Raw genomic sequence first — 21732 nt, 5'->3', positions numbered from 1 at the left:
TGACTGAAGCTTCTTATATACTGAAGCTTCATATGCTCACTCTTGGATAATTATAGCTCAAAAGGAAGGCCTTTGCTCACATAATAACAACAACAACAGTAGGAACCACTGCCTTCACTGCAGGCTGTATAGTCTGTAGGTGACTCAGTATTCACGCACTGCTCAAAAGCTCTGGTTTTGCTACTCTGCTGCAAACACACAAACAACATGGACAGTCCTAGGTGTGGTCTGTCAGCATCAACACTCAAACTCCAGTATAAGTGTATGTAAAGCACATGACAAAGGTCTCACCCAGGTATACACCAACACGCAACAAAACCTGGTATGTTCTCTAGCACAATAGCAACCTAAAGAAAGAGAAGTAACCTTGTAAACCCTAAAAAAAGGCATGGCACAGCCTTACAAAATATCCTGTCTAGCATAGCACTGTCATCTTTCTTGGCTATTTTGCACAGCACACTGAATCTGCTGTTTAACATACGCAGACAATTAAAATATTTCTCCACAGACAGGAAAAAATTAGTTGTCCATGTTCTACATAATTCTAGACAGAGAGCTTGGGACTGAACAAAGATGACAGTTTAAATACTCCAAGACTTAATTAAAGTTTTGAGGGCTAATGAGCAGGACTCTCCTCCTAATGCTGGAGTTCCTTTTTTGCAAATGCTGAAGTGTAAGACTTCGAGTAAAGCATCCTTAAGAATACAGCTCAGATGTGAAGCAGTACATCAGCCATCTTAAATTCTTAAGTTAGGAGCTATTAATTCTTGGCTCTGAAAACCTGTATTTAAAAAAAATAGAGAAATGAAATATTAATTTAACAGTCAACATTTCAGCAGGCATTCCTACATAAATGAAAGAAAACCAATTTTCAATCCATATTGCCGTTTAGGAAGTCCTTCTGACTTCTTACTATAGATTTTTTCCTAAATTCGTTTTGTCTAGTTACAGTAGAATTTTAAAAGGTATCTTAAAAGGTATCTTAAAATTACACAATTTGTGTTTCAATTGTAGGTACTTATATCATAGTTGGATTCCATTATCTGTACACCGAGAAAAAATATTCTGTGTGGTTTTCTGCCTAAAAATCAGATATCTGTCAAACTCCCTCTTTGACAATATCATATCTGCTCACCACATCAAGATGACTGAAGACAAAAGCAGCCCCAGTTGTACCACATACCTGTATGTGATCATCAGCACACATTTAAGCAGAAGTCTAGCAACGAGAGAAAAAGTGATCATGAAAGACTATGATCCTTGCTCACCCACATTCCCAGTAGTTTGAAACTCTTTCTAGTGTAAAGACCAGCAAAGCCCCAAAACAAAGTAAGGTTCCAATTTAGATTTCCATTGCCTCTTAGAAATACATAATGATGTGCTTTCCACTTACAATACTTTACTGTGCTTATATAGTGAGTTGTGAATAGCTGGCAAAGGGTTTATAATGCAAACAAAACCTGATAACATGAAATGTACAAGCATCATTATTTAATGAGATGACTTGTTACATCATCATGTTTGTATGAGAAACAAAACCAGAAGCTGTGGGCTCCCATGAAAAGGTGTTCTGTTTCCTAGCCAAAAACCTCTTCATAATACTTCCTTTGTTTCTGTGTTTAACAAAGTGGGACATTTCATGGGACATCTCTCTTCTCTCCCAGGACCTTTCACTACCACTCTGAATGTAGAAGTTTCCCTTCCTCAAAGTGTGTGCAAGACTGAGTGGTGAATACAGGATTAGAGTACCAATCCTTGTAAGGCTTCTGTGTATGTCTGTCTTCTCGCACTGCAATACACCTTACAGAATTATCCATACCAACTTCCTCATTACTCAATATCAAGCAAAGACACCAGTTTTGGCAGAAGGTGGGTACTGAGGTCGGACTTTAGGGTATGCTCCTCCAAGCAATGTAAGCCACATGAGCTTTTTTTGCCAGACTGCTTACCAAGAGCTCTGAACACAAGACCATGCACATGCAGAGCCAGAATAGTTTAACTTCATCCCTCTGCAGTCTGGTGCCCAAGAGATGGGTGGAATAGACGAGAGGCAGCCTCCACACCACACAAATCAGGACCATCCCCTCAGGTCTCTGAACAGACTCATAAAATGCATCACAAGGAAAGGTGGAGGAGATCCTAATCTGCCCCTGCCGGTGTGGAACTGGTGATTGTGCTTTGCACTAAGAGGAGATTAAAGGGAGAGTAATCTTTACTTTGACTCCAAACAAAAAAATCATTGCATGGGAACCTCTCCATCAGTTAAGAAAGTAAATTTCCACCCCTCCATACCCAAGTAAACTTCTCTCAATATGGTCAGACAGACTTGAGAAAAAAGACTGAACAGGATTACTCATTGCCTTTGTAGTATCTTTTTAGAATTACTCATATAAAAATATTTGGTTATTCAAATTGATCAGGTCACAAACCCTCACAAATTTGTAAAACATAAGAGTGAAACAAAGACCAAACTCTGTAATGCATCCCTTACTGGAGCTCTGAATGTCAAACTTAACACTAAAGTACCTTTGAATAATACAGTGATCCAAAAAACCCAGAGAGCACTATTGAAAATGCTGAGTGTTCTTACATGAGATGGTTTTGGTTCCTTTCCAGAGTTTAAAAAAGTCACTGTTACTGCTATCAACAATTAGTAGGCAAGCCAACCCCATACCACTGTACATGTACACCTACCTACCGAGGAGGAAGCACCTGTGTAGTGCCAACTGCTACACCACAAACCTGGGCATGGTCTCATACAAATACTGCATTATGCTCAGCCAAGACTTTGTTGGGAGAGTTTTTGGAAGAAAACAGACATGTGAGCAATCCCGACTACTTAGCATTAGCCAGAGCAAGCTAAGGGCCTTGAGGCCCACCTGCAAGGTTACTGAAAGATCAGCTATGTGCAAAAGATAAGGGAGGTGGCAGTAGAAGAGAAGAATAACAGGCTGGGAAATCATCTCACAGACAACACATAAAGAGTCGTACTTAACCTGTTAAATAATGCACTGCAGCATATGAAAGATATGTTGCACCAATGGGCAAAATGTTTGTATTATTACCTGCCTGCCTCTGTATAAAAGGGATACTGCTGCTCCCAATAAACAGCAATACTTGGATTACATTAAACTGTGTGCTGTCCACTGATTCTCCCGCAAGACTTCATTTAGGTACAGAGGAAAAGAACACTTGCAGAACCTTTTGAGGCAGCAAGTTACCTTAGCAGCAAAGAGGGAATCTCAGAATCTACCCCTTCCGTTCAACCATCCTCTTATGATTTGCATGTATAGCACTAGCCCATGAATTCCTAAACTCCTTTTTAATAATCCTACAACTTTATGACTTGGGTTAGGAAAGGCATGTAATCATGCAGACAGCTATACTGACCCAAAATAATTCTGATGGATATTCTAATTGGAGATAGGCAGCAGTGGTGGGTGCAGTGTATTTTTAAATGACTCAAATAAAAACTTGGCTGCTCCCCATTCCTCTTTGTTATGAGTGTTTAAGATGTTTTACCAACAGCTGAGTTTGTTGGAGAAAAAAAAGCAAACACATTTCCTAGATTTTGTAAGCAAACAAGTTACAAACTGCCCTCTAAATCAGAGACAAGTAGAAACCTTTATTAAGCTAAAAACCGATTAAAACTATTTGACACACAGCCTGTGACCTTACTATTGATTCAAAAATCAGCACCTATAAGCCAACCACAGTTCAGTATATGCTATCTCATCCTTTTCAAAAACTCAAAAAACCCAACCATATATTTGGGGAAGAAACAGTCTGTAACAAATGCAAGTGAAAACATTTTTCTGTTCTCATGGTTTTGAGGCCAATGACAGGAGAATTGACAAAAGTTTAAGTAACTAAATGGAAGTGCCATTCCAGCACTGGGAAACCATTCTACGCACACCATTCAGGAAGAACAGCAAACTAACACAGGATAGAGGCCTGCCAAGGCTACAAGCTCCAGAACAGACCTGGGATTCCATTCAGTTTGACAGGCTTGGTACCTCCCTGCTTGCCTTGCTACTGCTGCTGGGACTACTAATACTGAGACATGAGGAGTGATAGGCACACCTCTGCTACAATTAAGTTATCATTTAGCTGCATGGATGTATCCTCTGAGTCACACCATTACCAAGGCCAAGAACTTCTCATGAAAACAAACTCAGTAGTAGAAAAAAACCAAATTACTTTCACAAATAGAAAGGAACAGGAAGTTCTGGGTACAAAACAGCCCAAGGAGAATCCGGTCCATTCACTCCCAGAGCAGACATAGGTCTGCCCTCGGGCTTCGCTACACTAGAGCTTACAGCAACAAGAAAAGCACTAACGGGCACAGAAAGTGAGATTTAGACTAGCATGCAGACTGGGAGGGAACAAGAGCTGTTGCAAACAATTAACAAGTTTCTCTCTCTTGACTAGATTACATAAATGCCAACAACAACCTGACTTAGTATGTTATCTAGAGCAAAACCAGCTATCACTTCTCCCTCTGCTAATTCCACTTCCATTCTGCCTCTATACTGCCACTCACATGCTCCCCACAGCACAACCCCACACATGGCTGTACTTGCTAACTGCATCAGTTACCATTTCAGTTGAAAACCATCTGCCCTCCACAAAAATTTCTTTTGTTCTTGCAAAGTTATTTTTAACCTGCACCAGTTCAGTGATCTGATGTTATCACAAAGCCTCACTAGCAGTTGAGCAACCACATTCAGAGAAGTAGCAAACTGCCACAAAGAGTTGTAGCATTTTAAGTCAGCTTTGGTGATGATTTTGGTGCTTTTGGTGTTTATAGCATCCCACTAAACTGCACTGCTTTAAGCTGAAATGCTAGCAGTTTCCTTCAGTGTAAAAGGCAGGGCTGTATTTCTGGAGTTGTGAACCAGACTTAGTAACAGCAATGCAAAGTACAGCAATATCTCTAAATAAGTCAATTTTTTACGTGTTTGTAATCAAACCATCTTTGTTTGATTCAGAATTATGTTTCATACAATTCGGATCATAAAGTAACAGCTCTAGTCAAAGGACACCAAGATAGGCTTCACAGGTTATACCTTCAAATGCCAGAGAACTGCAACTCTAATTTTGTACAAGTGGAACCTTATTTCAGATGCCTGGTAATTTTTTCATAGGGTAAGTTTTATGATTCACACTAAAGTGGTCTCCAGTAAGAGAGCATAAAAATCACCTTATTAACACTGGGCCATGATGTGAAGACACATACTTCTCACACACCACTGAATACATCTCAGCTCCAGGGTGTATAATCTGTTTATTCCCTGGCCCCAAATAGACATTTTAAAAGAATTTGAAATACTTTACATACAGAAATTTTAAATATTTGAAATATTTACATATTTGAAATATTTACATACAGAATTTGAAATACTGCAGTAATAAGGATCATAAAAAAACAGGGTACCAAACACAGGGAACTGGCCAGATCAGATAAAAGAGATAGCAATAAAAGTGAGCAGACTAAATGGTCGTCATCCAGCATCTGCTTTACTAGACAGATGCATCCTATGACTGTATGCATTGCACAAATTTCACAAGGGACTTACTTCGTGTCTATGGTGTAGATCATAGGTGTAACATACTGAATGAACTAGTGCTAGCTTACTAGCACTTTTAGTTTTTAAAATCTCCTATTTCAAAACACAAAACATATGCACATCTGGAGAAAGGTGAAAATACAAATACACTTGCAATACCTACAAATTTCCCCTACTTTGCTGATCACCCATAAAACAGCTTGTTTTACAGCAAGGAGGGAAAAAAAAAAACCCAAACCCAAAATAAACAAACGTTAAAATGGTTGATATAGTACCTTGCAACAGGCTGATAAGGTTTCTTAGTTCTCGCAACTGGAGAATGGAATGAAGAGGGAAGGTAAAAGATGGGATTTCCAGCTCACTGAGGGAAGACTTTAAGTTTCGTCATCACAGAGAAGGAGAAGCTCTTTCTGGACTGCACAAACGTGAAGATTAAGACAAGTAGTGTGACATAACCACAGCAGTACTCTGCAGTGACTAATCAGACATCTGATCTATATAGGGAAAGTAAAATTTAGAATATTAGTGGTGTGGTTCACAACAAGCTGGTACAATACAAAACATTCAAACACACCTCTAGAACACGAAGAACGGTCTGAGCTGGATGGCAAAGAAGGCATGAGGACCTAATCCCCAGCTAGAACTATCAGTGAAACTTTATTGAGAAAAGCATTTAATTGCATTTAACTTGAGCAGAATTTGCCACTCAGTTCTAAGCAGTATGGGGTTTTGATCATTACAACACACCAAACTGCTCGTCCCTGCGCTTTAAGCACACATTTTATTTAGCCTGATTAGTGAAGTTTGTCTCTACAGCTTGAACAGTATATAAATTTTAACTACAGCACCATATAACCACCAACAGTAACCAAGATAACCACACTGAACCTCAACAAGTATACATTCTCTAGTCATTGTGCAAGGGAAAAGCTTAGGCAGGCTCTCAGGGACTGCCCGCACAGCACCCTACCCTGCAGGGTGATGAAAACTGCACAGGAGCTGTGCCAGCTCTTATCTCCCTGGAAAAGCAAATGAAGGCTGGGGGAGAAGGGGAGGCACCGCTTTGCCAACTGCTGCCCGGGTCTTAAGGAAATGCTGCTGCCAATCTTAACCGTGAATTAGTTGAGAAAGCCAGCACACTCAGTGTGCCTTGGTTACACAGTCCAAAAACACTCAGTGTAGACATGGTGCACATGGAGCTGCAAGAATCAGCGAGCATGTTCCCAGCACTGTATGGCCCACATTATGCAAGCCATAAAGAATTTTTTATTTATTTTTATTACAGCCCATTCTGCTGGTGTCAAAAGCAAAACCAGAAATCCCTTAGCTACTTACAGGCTAAATAAGAAACACAGCTGTCAAAAAATCAACACAATTCCATAAGCATACACTATTACAGCAAGCCATGTAAGCATATGCTTATTTTTACCCATGTTTCAGTTCTCCCGATATCAAGAGAACCTAGATACACAGCTGAAGGTTACAAACAGCCCCAAACAAGTACTAACTGAACTCTGTGAGACCTCCTGCTGTTATAATGGCTTAAGGATCGATTCCTAAACTTAGTATACGACTTTTCCCTATCTTATCTAGTTGAGGGAGGGGAAAAAAAAAAAACAAAAACCAACCATTAAATACAGTAAAATAAAGAGAACAAAGACAAACTCCTTTACAAGTTTTACACATTTTACTTTCCCCTCAATCTAGAGTTACCAGAAACCTTTGAGAGCAAAACAGGTTTAAATCTGTGTGTTCAATTTTGGTTTTTGTTAATCAATTTTGAGATTACTACAAGACAAAGATGTACATTAAAGATGGGAGAAAGTATCTGGGTGGAGGAAGAGATGGGAAAAATTAAGAATTTATGGGGCTTAGGTTCTGCAAGAGCCAGAGTAACTGCTACATTAAGCATTCGCCAGACTAGATGTTGTCTGTTTTGAAGTTCAAAGAATTTTGAGAGGCCATTTAATGAACTTTATTAAAAAGCATCTCTGCAGAGGATAAGCATCCAGTAGATTTATGTTGAGACATAAAAAAACCTGGATGCTACAATATACATTGTATATACAATATACATTCACTAATTCTCAGACTGCCAATGCTTCTTATGTTAGGCTTGCATTAATTTTGATCTAAGCTCTTCACCTTACATGAGCCACAGGTTAGCTCAAAACATTTACATAAATGCATTAACTCTAACAACATAGAAGAGACAAACCCACTGTTTCTTCACCTTAAGCAATATCCTTTTAGAAGAAACATGAAACAAGTATACTTACATTTCCTTTGTGACAGCCAACATACCAGCCGCACAAAGTTTTTCCTAAAGCACATACCAGAGCTCCAATTTTAAAGAAGACACATTAAAAAGGAGGGGAGAAAGAAAACAAAAAAAACCCCACGACACCGATCAAGAGAAAAAACTCCGATGATCACCTAAGCAGTGTATTGGAAACATTACTACTTTGGGAAAGCCACTTTCTAAGGTATTCCAAGGTATTCTTTAAAGATCTTACTGCTGTCGGAAGCTTTTCATCAAACTCAGCATCTTGGACAGAAACCTTCAGTCCCCAGCTGCGCCAGGGGCAGGAGCAGCGCGGAGAGGAGGAGAGGAGCAGCGCGGAGAGGAGGAGAGGAGCAGCGCGGAGAGGAGGAGAGGAGCAGCGCGGAGAGGAGGAGAGGAGCAGCGCGGAGCTCCGCGGGGATGGGCTCTGAGCACCTGAACCCGCGCCCTCAGCCGCAGCCGAGGCTCCCGGGAACAGCCAGCGCACAAGGCATGCAAGAGCCCACCCTTCACAACCTTTTTGCTTTGGGTTGGTTTATTTTCCTTTAAAAAGCTACGACCCCATAATGAAGAAACGCCGAAGTCCGTGGAAGTTCACAGAATATTCCCTCCCAAAACAAACAAACACAAAAAGCCCAGAAATGAGACGCGTTTTCTGTCAGTCCTTCGGGCTGCAGCCGGCACGGTGCAGGCAGGGCTGCCCGGAGGGAACCGGGTCGAGCAGCCCAGCCCAGTTCAGCCCCTGCCCCAGTCCGGCCTGGGGCGCCCATCGCCCCCGCCGGCCCTCGGCCCACCGCCGCCTTCCCCCCTCGGACCTCCGCTCTGGGGGGAGCTGAACAGACCGCAAATTAAAAGGAGGGGGGAAACGGAGAGTACGCGATGAAGCCCCCCGCGCCGAGAACCGCCGAGTCCCCACGGAGAGGGGCGGAAACAAGGCAATAGAAAACAGAGGTATTGCACCTACGGATGTCTCCTTCTCGTCCGGCGGGTGCCTGTGAGGGCCTCCAGCGAGGCCTCCCCCCGCCTCCGGCTCCTGCTGAGCCTCTTGAGGCCGGAGCGGCGAACCTGGTCGCCAACCCCGACCCGCACGGACGGACGCACCTCAGCTCTCTCCCCTCGCTCGCCTCCAGCTCCCGTGTTTAGCGGCTCCAGGCAGGGCGGGGCGGTGCAGAGGGCCGGACCGCGGCTCAGGCCCCGCCCAAGGGGGCGGCTCCTCCCGCCTGCCCGCTAGGAGGTCGGAGGCGGGGTGGGCCTCCTGGTGTGTGTTGTTCCAGCCTGAACCGGTCCTTTGGGAGCTTGGCGTTTCTCTGGCCCTGGTAGCAAGCCCCTTGCCATTTGCTAGCCCCTTGTTCGCAGACACTCTGGAGTGCAGGTTTCATGAGGCACCGCGGGAGCCCCGAGCGTCTGAGCGTCTGGGGCTCGGGTGTCCCAGGGAGAGGCGGCTGCGAGGGGTCCTGAAGGGCTGAGTGCCGCTTTATTGTCTAAGGCCGTGGTAGCTGTGCATTTAAGCGTGACAGCCCCTTTTTGACAAGAGGTATTTTTCCTCGATGGCCAGCTGGGCATTTGGGACCAAGCCTGTTAGCCCAGACCCATGGGTCACCGTCTGGTGCATGCTCGCTTCCTTACATCGTTTTGTTTCTCCAGGAGTACGCTCGTTCACTGGAGGTGGGCTCTGAGTACTGACTCTCAGATAAAACTACATTTGGGTTGGCCACCAGGGCCACCATGCATGCCCTGAGCAGGACGACGCTGCAGTGGCTAAATGCCCGCCTCCCTTTCTCCGCCCCTCTATGCTGAGAAGGCCAAAAATCCAAGTTAAGTGCCCCACCAAAATACACTCTCCGTGTTTAGGTTTTGCAGGCCTCAGGGAGGCCGTGAGGAAGAGGACTGTGAGGAAGGCTCTAAATCAGTGTAGAGGAATGGATGTGGAAAGGAAGCTGGGAAAACAAATGTGCAAAGATTTCCTGCTGACAAAAATGAGGCACTTGGGAGGACCTCACCCACAGCACAGCTGAATATCAAGGGAACATCTCTTCTACAGAGGCCTGAGCTCTGCTTGAGGAGCAGGGTACAGCTGCGGCTGTACTGCTGCTGCATGACCCACAGCTGCACAGGTGGCTGTGTCTGCTTGATGCTTGAGAATGGCTATAAACCCCTAATGGCCTGCTCAGGACCTTTTATTCCTGGTAGAATAGTCTGTTCCCGGGGTAACACAAGATGAGTGTGTACTAGCTGTGCTTTTATAGCTTTAATTAAGCTGACTCATGCACATTGAATTCCAAGTGCAAAAGGAACTATTGTATGTGTGCATGTGCTAAAGAAAAGAAATCACATAGTGCTTCAACATCCAACCCCATTTTGTTCTATTTTGTTCGAATTCTTACTTCCTTCCCTTTGTGTCTGCCATGGTATTTATAATAAATTAAAGCAGAGCAACTACAATCTAGGTGCAATAGTCACACCAGTTAAAAGGTGATGGCTTCCCTAGGTCAGAGCTGCAAGAGAGAGATCTCTGATACAATAGCTTTTCTTGTAATCCTCTGATGCTTCAGTTTCTGCTTTCCGTAACTGTAGTAGTAGAGTGGCTCATATACAGTGCGGTCAGATATGTCTCCTTCTCTGGAGATACTAAAAACCTGCCTGGATGCAGTCCTGTGTAATGTGCTCTAGGTGATCCTGATTTAATGTGAGTGTTGGGCCAAATGATTTCTAGAGGTCCCTTCTGACTCTGACAAGTCTCTGATTCTGTGAAAGCAGTGCCACTGATTTTATGCAGCAAGCAGGAAACACCATGTCTCAGGCCTAAGAAGAAGAGCAGGCAGAACCCCTGATACCACTTTCTCCAAAAAAGCATCCTTAGAGAGTTTCCTTCTTTGTTCTTCGTTGTGATGAACCAAATGGGCACCTGAATGTTTTTTTCCCACTCTTGCATCACTCAGTAATAATGCTATATGATGTAAGAAAACAGTCAATGACCAGTTGTGAGCCATTGATTATTCTCACACTGCCAGGGTGAGGAAGCTAAGTGCCCGGAGGTCTGACATTAGTATTCTGCACAGATATATGAAAACCAACCTGGTAGGAGTTGCCACTAGCTGTAGTAGTAGATCACTTCTTACAATCTAACTTTCTGCAACTATCATTTTGATAGATTGCACTGCACTGAATTCCATGTTAACACTTTATGCTGTATACATTATATGAGTTAGCAAAGTAACTGCAGAAAATCTGGAGTCGTAAGTGGTACTCCAACACATTTTTCTTACTTGTATTACCACTTTTTGATGAGATCAATGGTGATGTTTATGTAGAGGACATTTATGTTCATGGCTTCAAAATATTCAGACATCTCAAAGCCTATGTATATCTTCCACAAAATATCAGAGATGAGAGAAATGCTATTATTTTGCTTTATAAATGGGTGATTGAAGACGTGTATTGACAAAACACTAAGTTTTAAGACTCCAGAGTTCCAAATCAAAAGTGTTGTGGTAGAGTGATACGGTAAAAACTCCCTTTGCTGATTCAGACTCCCTCAGACAGTTTATATGAATTAGATTTATGCTGATAAGTTTTTTTTACCTTTCCTCCCTCAGCAGTTTACATTCTTGAGTGTGTGGGGAGAAGTATAATTCTGCTTGAGGCAGAACAAGTTTATCCTGCTGGAGACTCAGTGCTGCACAGGCCCAGGAAGAATTTTGCTGCAGTGATTGGTAGTTGCAGCTGGATCATTTTGCCAATGCAGAACGTTTAACAAGAAAGAAATTAAGACAGGTTTTCTGGAAATCTGAAAATGTGATAGGGAACTTAAAGGCTTCTGAGTAGCAAAATGTAATTGCCCTTTGTATCAGAAACCTTCCTCTAGATCATGACCTGTGCAGTAATAATGCTGTTTTAAGACAGATTTTTTTCTAGAAATGTATACTACAGAGCATTCTATTTCTCCTCTTAATTAAAATAAGCAGTTTTCTTCCCTCTCCTATGTCCCTGTTCCACCATGTCTTTAAAGAGTACATAAGGTACTATTAAAAATCCACCCAAGCTGTTTTCCAATTTTACTGATTTGATATATATTGAAATAATGTTAAGCATGCTCATTTACATGAAATCAAAACTTGTCTCATATTTGTGTGAATATTCAAGGGCAGTTTCTTCTTTTTGTCTACTAGTTGCAGTTATCATAGACTTACTATATTCTTACATACTGTCAACATGTGACCTATGGCATATCACCATGTCAACAGTAAATCTGAATTTTGCTTGCTGAAAATGAGGGCTGGAGACTGAGCCTTATAAAAGGGCCCCCAATGCTTTTAAGAATGCAGACCTTTTCAATAGGGAATACCTAGGTTTCTGATGGCTTATTTCAGAAGTGCCTAAGTCTTTGCTCTCTAGGAACTGATTACTCATGTTTCCCACCCATGCCCCTCTTTTTTTTCTCTCTCTCTCTTTTTTTTTTTTTCTTTTCTTTTTTTCTTTTTTTCTTTTTTTCTTTTTTGTCTCCAAAAGCAGTGGAGATAACTGAGCAGAACTAGTTAGTCACTCACCTCCACTAACTGGAGGGCACTTCGAACACTCACATGAGCCATGGCAATTCAGACAACATTCATCTACAAGTTGGCAAGTCAGTCATATTGATCCCTTCCTTAGGACAAAACTACAGTCTCTGTACCATGGATATTATTCTAAAAAGAATAGGTGCAGTTTTCTGGAACCAATGAAATATGGAAAACTGTCTCCTCCCTGAAGTGCTTTCTGCATTCAACCACATTTGCAAATAAATTTACAGTCCTCACCCATGGCTATGTCCTTGCATTTTTCTTAGTTAGTGAACAGTTCTGCAATAAGCTGGTTTTCTTTGCTTGTTCTTGTAATTATGAGACCACAGAGCATGCATGTATGGCATGGACAACATGTAGACATGACTTGCAGCCTGAATATTGCCATTATTTCTTGGATTTTGTGAAGACAAGTAGATAATCCAAACCAGGTCCACAGAGAAAATTGCATGTAAGAGAAAAGAGGTTGTAAAAACTTTTCTGAAAGTGAAAGAGAGGGAAGCATCTGCACGAGTTAAAGTGCCAGCACTATTAACCAGAAAGCATGGAGAATTCTGTCAGTTAACTAATTTTTTTGCCCCATGTTCACTTGAGCTCTTCTAGCTGTTGAAAACTAGAGGATATTGACTCTGTTCTCCAGTTCAGGACATGTATCTGAATTGATGTAATGCCTAGGAAGTACAGTCATGGAGAAATTCTGGACATGTTTTCTCTTCCTGATGATTCTACTGCTTAGAGGATATGGATGCAAACTGGTGCAAAATCTTCAAAGAGGGGGAAGAGCTTAGTCAACAGTTGCAGTCGGAACACTTTTTCAATAATCTTCTAGTGTAATACTTTTGAAAACAACATAAACAACTTTCCCAAACTGCAGAAATGTCATTTTAGATAAAAGGATGATTTGAACTCACAATTTTAAAGAAATGTCAGACCTAAAGTGAGGTTGCATTTTTAAAGTTTTTATATGTTCACCAATGATACACTCAGGAATTTACCATAAGCTGTGTTATTTGAGTGTAGGAACTCTTCATATCTGTGGCAATCTGAAAAATGAAAATTCCATTTCAACACAAACTTGTATAAGTATTTGCATCTTTAAATTCTACAGAAGCAATCGTTCTACAAAACAAATTAAAATTCAGGTACTAGGCTGCAGCTAGCTTCCAGACTTCCGATGTTTATATCTTCCTCCTTTTCAAAGATATGCCTTCTCTTTCAGATACTGGATCAAATTACATTCTGGTATGGTTGCATGCCTCTGGCTTTCTCTGACTATCACTCCAACAAAGTCTTTATGGGAAATCTAATGATAGTGTAGCATCTTCCCTGTAGAGAGTTGTTTTCTCCCACACTCAGGGTACTGCCTTCTCTAGTAATGAGCCATTTGTTCTTAAGTCTTTCAGTGTTGTTTTGTGTTTTTTCTTTTTAATGAGTACTCAGGATTCACATCAAGGAATTTAGCCATGAGTTACACTGTGTTTTCAGTGGGTTTTTGTGCCACTTTACTATTATAATCCGGCTCTTGCGGTGCTCTGCTCGTGAGTGTATAGTTATGCTCAGATACATTTTTGGGAAGGAGAAAATTCCATTTCTCAAAGTGTTTGGAAGTGCATTACTCATTTAGTAGTCTGATATGTTAGTATTTCTGAACAAAAAAATTGCATCTGGCAGAATTACATGCAAATTTTATTCCACTCATTTCAGAAGCTTTTTCAAAGTTTGGGTCATCAGTAATTAGTAACAGGTCAAGAAAATACTTTTTAAAAAATTTATTCCCTAGCTAAACAGGAGCTCTAAACCCTGAGAAGCTCCCTAGGTGGGATGGAGGTGCAGACCAAACATGCATGGTTTTTTTCAGATACATTCTTTTATAACTGCATTGGAGCTGAGTTCCAGAGTATTTCTCTGTTTAGTATCACAATATCATATGGAAGACAAAAGGCTAGTAGGTACAGGCTAAATCTCACTCCTGTTGCCTTTCTATAGGGCACAGTGTGCTATGCAAATATAGGGAAACCTGAAAGGAACTCAGCTTAGTTAGCCCAGATAAAAGGCAATGCTAACTTAACTAAGGGTCTAAGAACAAAGTCTTTCAGCACTTTTTCTTCTTGCAAACACAGTGAAAAAAAATTAGAAAGGGGAAAAAAGTTGAGGCCAGGGAAGACATGTCCTTGGTGATAATATGTCTGACTTTATTCATCAGCAGTTCTCTCTCATAGTGCAGAGTAAGCATGGCATCATGATAAGGTGGATTATATTTTAAAAGCAAGATACAATAAACGGAGACCATGGTCTTGCTAGCAACATACATTGTTTACAGCACTTTCCCACAACAGAACATTCTGGGTAAAGCCAAGAGCTGATAGCATACATAATCCATTTGTTCAGAGAAGTTGTCCTCCAAATTCCTTACTATCTTTTCTGAGGATAAGCCTTGCCTTATCTTTATTTTTCTGGACGCAGACTTTGCCTTGCCCCCATCTCAGGTTGGCCTTGCTTGGTATCATGGGGCCCTGCTTTTTCACTATCTCTCAAGTCTCTCAAAGCATCGAGGTGGCTCTCCAAACAATTTCTAAATGGTGATAATTAGGCAAAATGTGACTTTCTGTTGCTGCATGAGGTGCTGCAGTGCAGTAGACTGTGCAAGCTATCAAGCAAATGTTCTGCAGTTAACAAGCTGCTACTTCTGACATGAATAAGCATGAATACTGTGAATTTTGTATTAATGAAAAATGCTAAAAAATGTTTCTGTAATTGGTTCCAGTAACAAAAGAAATAACAAAGTAATAAGCATTACAGAGAAGAAACAAAAGCAGGAGCATGTGAAACAGAAGCTTGTGTGATGTTCAGAATTTTTCTTTGGCCTTAAGAGTCCAGCATATTCATGAGAACTTGTTTTGCTGCAACTGAATTTACTTGTGACTCCATCCAGTGAAAATGTGTATCTGGAAAACCTTAAATAACAGAGAAGCAATGCAGCTATCATGATGCTTCAACATTCTTTGCAACTGTTCTGTTTCTAAGTGAGTTCTCTGCATTCAGATCTTGATGTCTCAAGAGAACAGAATATCAAAAGTAGTAAGACACTGCTGAAGAAAAGGTGTCCCTGTGCAGAGGTCATCAAAGAACTACATATAAACTTTTGACTTTATGCTTCTGAGTTGCACATATGATAGACAGATGCCCTGTGATAGGTTGAGGGGCAATGGATGCAAAGTGAAACACAGAAGTTCCACTTCAACATCAGGAAAAACTGTTTTTTACTCTGAGGGTGACCAAGCACTGGAACAGCCTGTCCAGAGAGGCTGTGGAGTCTCTTTCTCTAGAGACTTTCAAGACCTGTCTGGACACATTCCTGTGTGATCTGCCCTAAGTGATCCTGCTTAGCAGAGTGGTTGGACTCCATCTCCATAGATCCCTTCCAACCCCTGTTATTCTATGATTAAATGATATTATATAATTGCTAGCATTTCACACTTCTGATCAGAGTATCTCCTGAAAACACTTCTGTAAAGTATTATGTTAAAAGAAAATTTTATCTTTAACCCATTAGTTTTACTGTAGATAAGGGTATAATTTCTGATTCGACATTTCTGCTGGGCTTCTCTGAGTTATCACTGTGTATTGGTATTCAAATATTATTTAGGGACAGCTTTGAGAAAAGAAGCAGCAGGGTTTTTTATTGCATTGAAATGTGGAGAAGGGTTCCAATCTTGTTTCCTTTTGTCAGTATTTATTAGACTCATGACTGCAGTTCATCTGTTTGTAGGCTAAAGTTGAAGATGAATTTGAAGAAGAGGCCAACAAAATTCCATAAGGAGTAGGTCTGCATGCCTGTAAAAGCTGGATGCCCTTCATCTAAAAACACCTGGCTATTAAGGAACCCATAGCTGCTCCATTTATTGCAGAGATGGGAGAGAAAAAATATAGAATTATATTCTTGTTAGTGCTCTTGCTCTCCAGGTTTCATTTGTGTTCTTCTTTATGCATTAAAAGACAAGCTGTCTTCATTTGGAGCGAATTACACTATCAGGGGAAAAAGACATCTCAGGCAGTTAATTCTCAGTAGAAATACTTCAAAAGATAACATAAAACTTGGAAAAATACTTGAAACACTGTGGTGTTTTTCCATATATTATCAATATTTCAGGTTTCACAATAATTTCCACTTTCATTATTTTTTTTTTCTTAATGTTTATGATTTTTCAGTTGCCTCCTATGTTCTCAGTTTTTCCTTGCATGATATTTTGAACTGTAAACAGATAGCAGATATTTCAATTTTTGTTTGGATTTGTGGAAATACAGGCTCTCAACCTAGGTCCTGCAACTTTTGCCTGTTTCTGTATGCAGTACACATATTCTCTTCTCTAGTAGATTGAAAGTGTTCAGGTTTATTTGTTTTACTTAAATTTCATAAACCATGTTGGCTTTCTGGGTGGAGCAGTGATTGATAGCAAAATGAAACTAGTCAGTGACTTTTTCATGTTGAGTACATTCTCTGAATGTTGCATTTAAGAAACACATCCTGTCAGTATTTCAGTTTCTCACTTAAAGTAATGTTAATAATCAAGAGCCGAAATGATTATTACTCTTACTATTTAAAATGGCTTGCCAGCTTCCATGTAAGAAGAGGCTTACAAAGTACATCTTAAAAGTTTTGCTACTGAATATCAGGCACTATACAAAAGCTGGAATTCAAGCAGAAAACTTCTTTGCCCAGACAGCTTCAAAGTCTAGTTGCAGTGATCCAGCATGCCTGTTCTTCACGAAGACAACAAGAACTTGCAGTGATTTAATACTTACTTTGAACTGAAGTTCAAAAGTGTGTAGCTTTCCATGTATAGGATTGCTAAATCTTTAGTTTTATATTTTTATATGTGTATATATATATATAGATATATATATATATAATCTCTTGGAATGTACTTACCATTATTTTGCATTCTTCAATATTGCTGATTTTGTTCCCAGAGCTGTAGAGAAATTTTGACTTGCTTAATGTTGAAATAGTTAAGAAATATCAGACAGATCATCTAACATGTAACAATAGATGTTTTCCTGCTGGAAGGATCTAATTAAGTGCCCTATGTGAAAATCCATAGGAAAAAATTATTATTATAAGCCCAATATTTAAGTCTATAAAATAAAATCAGTGTGATAGCTGACAGATGCTTGCCAAGCAATGGAAAACAGGTCATGAAGCTGGTGGAATTTTTCTGAAGATGTAAGTAATTTTCTTTCTTTTAGGTCAGTGTTTCCAGGCTGAAATTCCATATTTGTGTACCCTGAAGTTACTAACCATTGACACAAGTCAATGAGACACAAAGTCTCAGCTTTTCAGGGGAGAGACTAAGTTTTTTTACTCTCATTTCTGTAGTGGTGAAGGCAACAGGAGTTTACTTTTGGTTTTTTCTACAACTTTACTACAGTGCATTTAAGAGCATAAATTTCTTTTAATCTACTAATCTATAGTTATTTAATATATTTTCAGACTATTCAAAATTATTATGTCAATTTATATTTTATTGAACTTCCCCTGTTGCTGTGATGTTTTCACATCTGGCAGTAAATAAGAAGGTATAGATTCCCATGACAAATGAAAATGTCAAAAATGTTATATGAACCATATTTGTTTCATGAAGTACCTGCAATTCTTCCCACTGTGAATTTAGGTAGTAAATATTTCATCTGTTTGTATTCCCCCATAAAACATACTTAGGAAGTTTATTTGATTAAATGCAGTCATTATTTAAATATTTTTATGGTAGTCCTTTAACACTGGAAGTCAATAAAACCTTGCAATAAACACTCAATGTTAAGGGAGAAAAAATACCCATAGTCAGAGCATTTTCATTAAGTTTTATTTATGAGCATTTTGTGTTTCAAAAATTATGAAATAAGCAATGGCTTAAGTGCTTTGGATTGTTTCTTCAACCATGGTACTAGTTACTTCACTTTCACAGTGACTGTAAAATTAGTATTCATTTGTAAACTCCCCTTCTTAACTGTGTAAGAAATGCATCACCATGTTAGTTGAAAACATTACTTTCACATACATATAGTGCTATCTACGTGTTTTGTGTCAGCAGTTTGTCTGATGGATAGAATGTTTTTGGTGGCAGTTCACATTTGTCCCACTGAAAAGTTGTTAGTTGGACTCAACAAAATCTCAGCCTTCAAAGCTTTTCAGCAAATGTCTATGGAAGTAGGACTGGACCAATGCTATATGTCATGGCATTTATTCCAAACCAGAAAGATTTGGAAGGAGTGAAATATTTGTTATCCTCTTGGTGGACTTTTTCAGCACGTTAGGCATTTGGATCTGCTGCTGTTGAAACATGCAGCCTTTTAATGCTATTTTTCACAGCATTAAGTCTTATTACTGAAAGAAGGGCACTGATTACTATAATCTACAAATGCATTTTCCTCCATTTCCCAGTCCTCTTCTGTGACTAATACATCAGCAAATAAGTCTTTGAAGGCTAAATTTACTACGTTGTAATTTAAGCACTCAGCAAGCTTCCATATTATACAATTCCAGGAAAATGGCAGACAAAAATTGTTATTATTTGATGTTTAGAACAAAAGGTGGCTGCTGGCTTTACGTCAATAGTCAGAAGTAAAAATTCTTAAGTATTTGGATGTTTGAGTCAAAGAACTGTGTACCAATGGGCCTCTGCCTTAGTGGTATAGCTCTAGAGGGTTTAAGTGTTTTGAGTAATTTATTGATCATTAACTGAACAAAGGGCTAGGAGTTTGTCATACAGTGTCTTTACAGGAATAATCAGAATATGTACGGTGCACTCAAGAATGGAGGTCAAGCTGCCCTTCTGTTACATAAGACCACTTCTCTGTCATATTCTGCAGTCACCCATCTGCTAGTCATATGTGAAAGAGCCAAGGAAATCTGGCCCTAGGGCAATCTTGAAAGCTCACTTAACATATGACAAATGTTTTGATGAGCAGTTCCTTTAGACATAAGTAAGAGAAGCAATTCCTTTGTGCAGTTCCATTAGGCATAATCAGTATTAGGGGAACTGAAGATGGAAGTAGAAGTAGAAACTGGAAGACAGAAAGAAAAAGTAGTATAGGTTCATTGATAGGAAAAATTAAAAGCAGAGTAGGTATCTTTGTCCTTGTTATCCATGGCATAGTGCTTCCAGCCCTCAGCTCCTCAATTGCAGAGAATCTGAGATATCAGCCTGCTGTTTCATACCTCCACCACTTGGCAGGCATTAAGTTCAAATTAACATGACAAAGGAAAAAAAAACCTATTTCTGAATGCCTGCTCAAATTGTATTATCTAAACTTTACCTTAGCTCAGTATAAGACTGCATTTAAGAGCTTATATAATTACTTAGTCAGAATCTTAATGGTCCTGGTGCTATGTATGTCCTCCCTAGTACAGGGAGAGTTTTATTCCAGCTGCATTTTGAAAGCAGGTGACCTCTCCCAGAATCCCCAGCTTAGAGCCTCCAGGCTCTAAAGAGCTGCTCTTTCCAAATTTTTTCTTTTCCAATAATGCTCTTTTCCATTTTTCTGCTGAATTATTTGATCGATGAGGGAAATATGTCTCTATACATGCATGTCTTTTTTCTCTCTCTCCTTCTCTCTCTCCTTCTCTCTTTCTTTCAATTTTTTTTTTCCCAGATACACACAACTCCTTATTAAATGTGTAAAACACTATTGTTTTACAGTATCATACATACTGTCCAGGGGATGACATGTATACAAGGCAAACCAAAGAATTTTTAGATTGATTCTTCAAAAAAGAAAAAGTCAAATTTTCTTTTTTGAATTACTCAAGGCACAGCCAATGAAGTAAAGAGAAGTTACGTGTTACATTAAGGGACAGAGCCTCAAAAAATGTCTTCTTCCCTCTGCTTGCCAATATAAACAAAATTAACTCAGCCTAAACTGATGCCCTTTTAATCAGATTGGTATTTCACTGCCACACAGTGATGTAAACACATAACCATGTGAAAGGGGTAAAAAGAGGCTAAAATTATCATCATTGTAATAATACAGCTCATAAATTACAGTGTTTGGGTATCCTAGGAAACCACTCTGGGCTGTAACTCATGTCTGATTTTCTTCTCCATTCCTTCTTGTGAGTTAATAAGCTGTGTGGTATATGACTATGAAGAATATATCTTTGGATGAGGTGGCCTTCAGAAGAAATACGCTGCCTTGGAAAGGCAGAAAGTATTTATGACAACAAAGGCAGCCTTGGGATACTCAGACCTTGTATTTCTTCATCTCCTTCAGTCTTGGATAAAAGTTTCAAAAGCATCCAATGCTATGTTATATTTACAAAATGCTCAGCAGGTGTAATTGGTACAGAGTAAGTGTACTAGTTGATACAGAGTGTGGTATTCCTGAAATATTTTGCCAGCACATTTTCCAATGAAGGTCGTGATTGCCAAGTATTAGTAAGCAAGGTACTGAATGTCATGAAGGAGAGTATCATCTTTGCTTGTGTAGCAAAGCTTTAGCAAAGGAGAGCATCATTTTGCTAATGCAGAAAGCAAACATAGCTGGGAAATGAACAGAGGAAAATCCACTTTTAATCTGAATATAAGCATAATTTAATATCCTCTGGAAAAATAATAGATTATTATTCCAGTTCCAGATTATCAGGTGCAACTTGTAAGCAAAGGCTGTGCTACTGGTGAAGTAACATAATTAAAGTATTAATCTGTTTGGAGAGAACATTTCTGGAATCGCACTCTGCTACTCTGGTTACCTCAACACAGAGGGACTTCTCAGGAGGCCCTCAAGACAAGTTCCCTCTGGTAAGATGCCTCTCAGCATCTACTTCACATTTTGATACATTATTACTCTGTTGTTTAAAATATTACATTTAATCAGTTATTTGATTTGAACATTGGGTATTTTGTCTGCTACAACTTTTGCCATCTCAGATTGGCCTTTCCTTTTCCTATATTGACGGAAGGCCTGAAGGCACAGACCCTGGTTGCAGTGCACAATCAGAATCATTTATGGTGGGGTTTGCTACACTTATAGAATATCCCGATATCTATTGGTTGATCTACAATTTACACCACAAAGTTCTCTTTCTACTAACGTAAAACCTTATCTACCTGTTCCCTCTGGAGGCACTTGGTACCAGGACATAACATCATCCAGATGGCAAATTCCTTAGGTTATTTACAGTACTTGTTCTTCTTCAGGGTGAGTGAGTGCCAGGGAACACTCCTCTATCCCATGCAGACCTGCTCCTCTGCTGTTCTCCTACACAGCCAAAGAATGCATAAGGTTTCATTAGCTGGTGACATGATCAAAACCTTAACGAAAC

At 39.9% G+C, this 21732-nt stretch overlaps 1 protein-coding gene across 4 annotated transcripts in view; it reads right to left on the bottom strand.

Annotated features, from left to right (window-relative positions):
* PIP5K1B (phosphatidylinositol-4-phosphate 5-kinase type 1 beta) overlaps positions 1-8966 on the bottom strand; it is an 83964-nt gene extending 74998 nt beyond the window's left edge. For 2 of the 4 annotated variants that reach the window (XM_030467078.1, XM_030467079.1), the window contains exon 1: positions 8819-8966. The gene's annotated coding sequence lies outside the window, so the exon portion shown is untranslated. Of the gene's footprint in view, positions 1-5845; positions 6065-8818 lie in introns of those variants that run through there. The other 2 variants (XM_030467077.1, XM_030467080.1) reach the window with 2 other exon arrangements.
* Between the last annotated feature and the right edge of the window lie 12766 nt (positions 8967-21732).

The sequence above is a fragment of the Calypte anna genome, chromosome Z, assembly GCF_003957555.1.
Source record: "Calypte anna isolate BGI_N300 chromosome Z, bCalAnn1_v1.p, whole genome shotgun sequence".
Classification (NCBI taxonomy): Eukaryota; Metazoa; Chordata; class Aves; order Apodiformes; family Trochilidae; genus Calypte; species Calypte anna.
The sequence above is the reverse complement of the archived record's forward strand: the minus strand, read 5'-3'. Positions and strand labels throughout refer to the sequence as shown.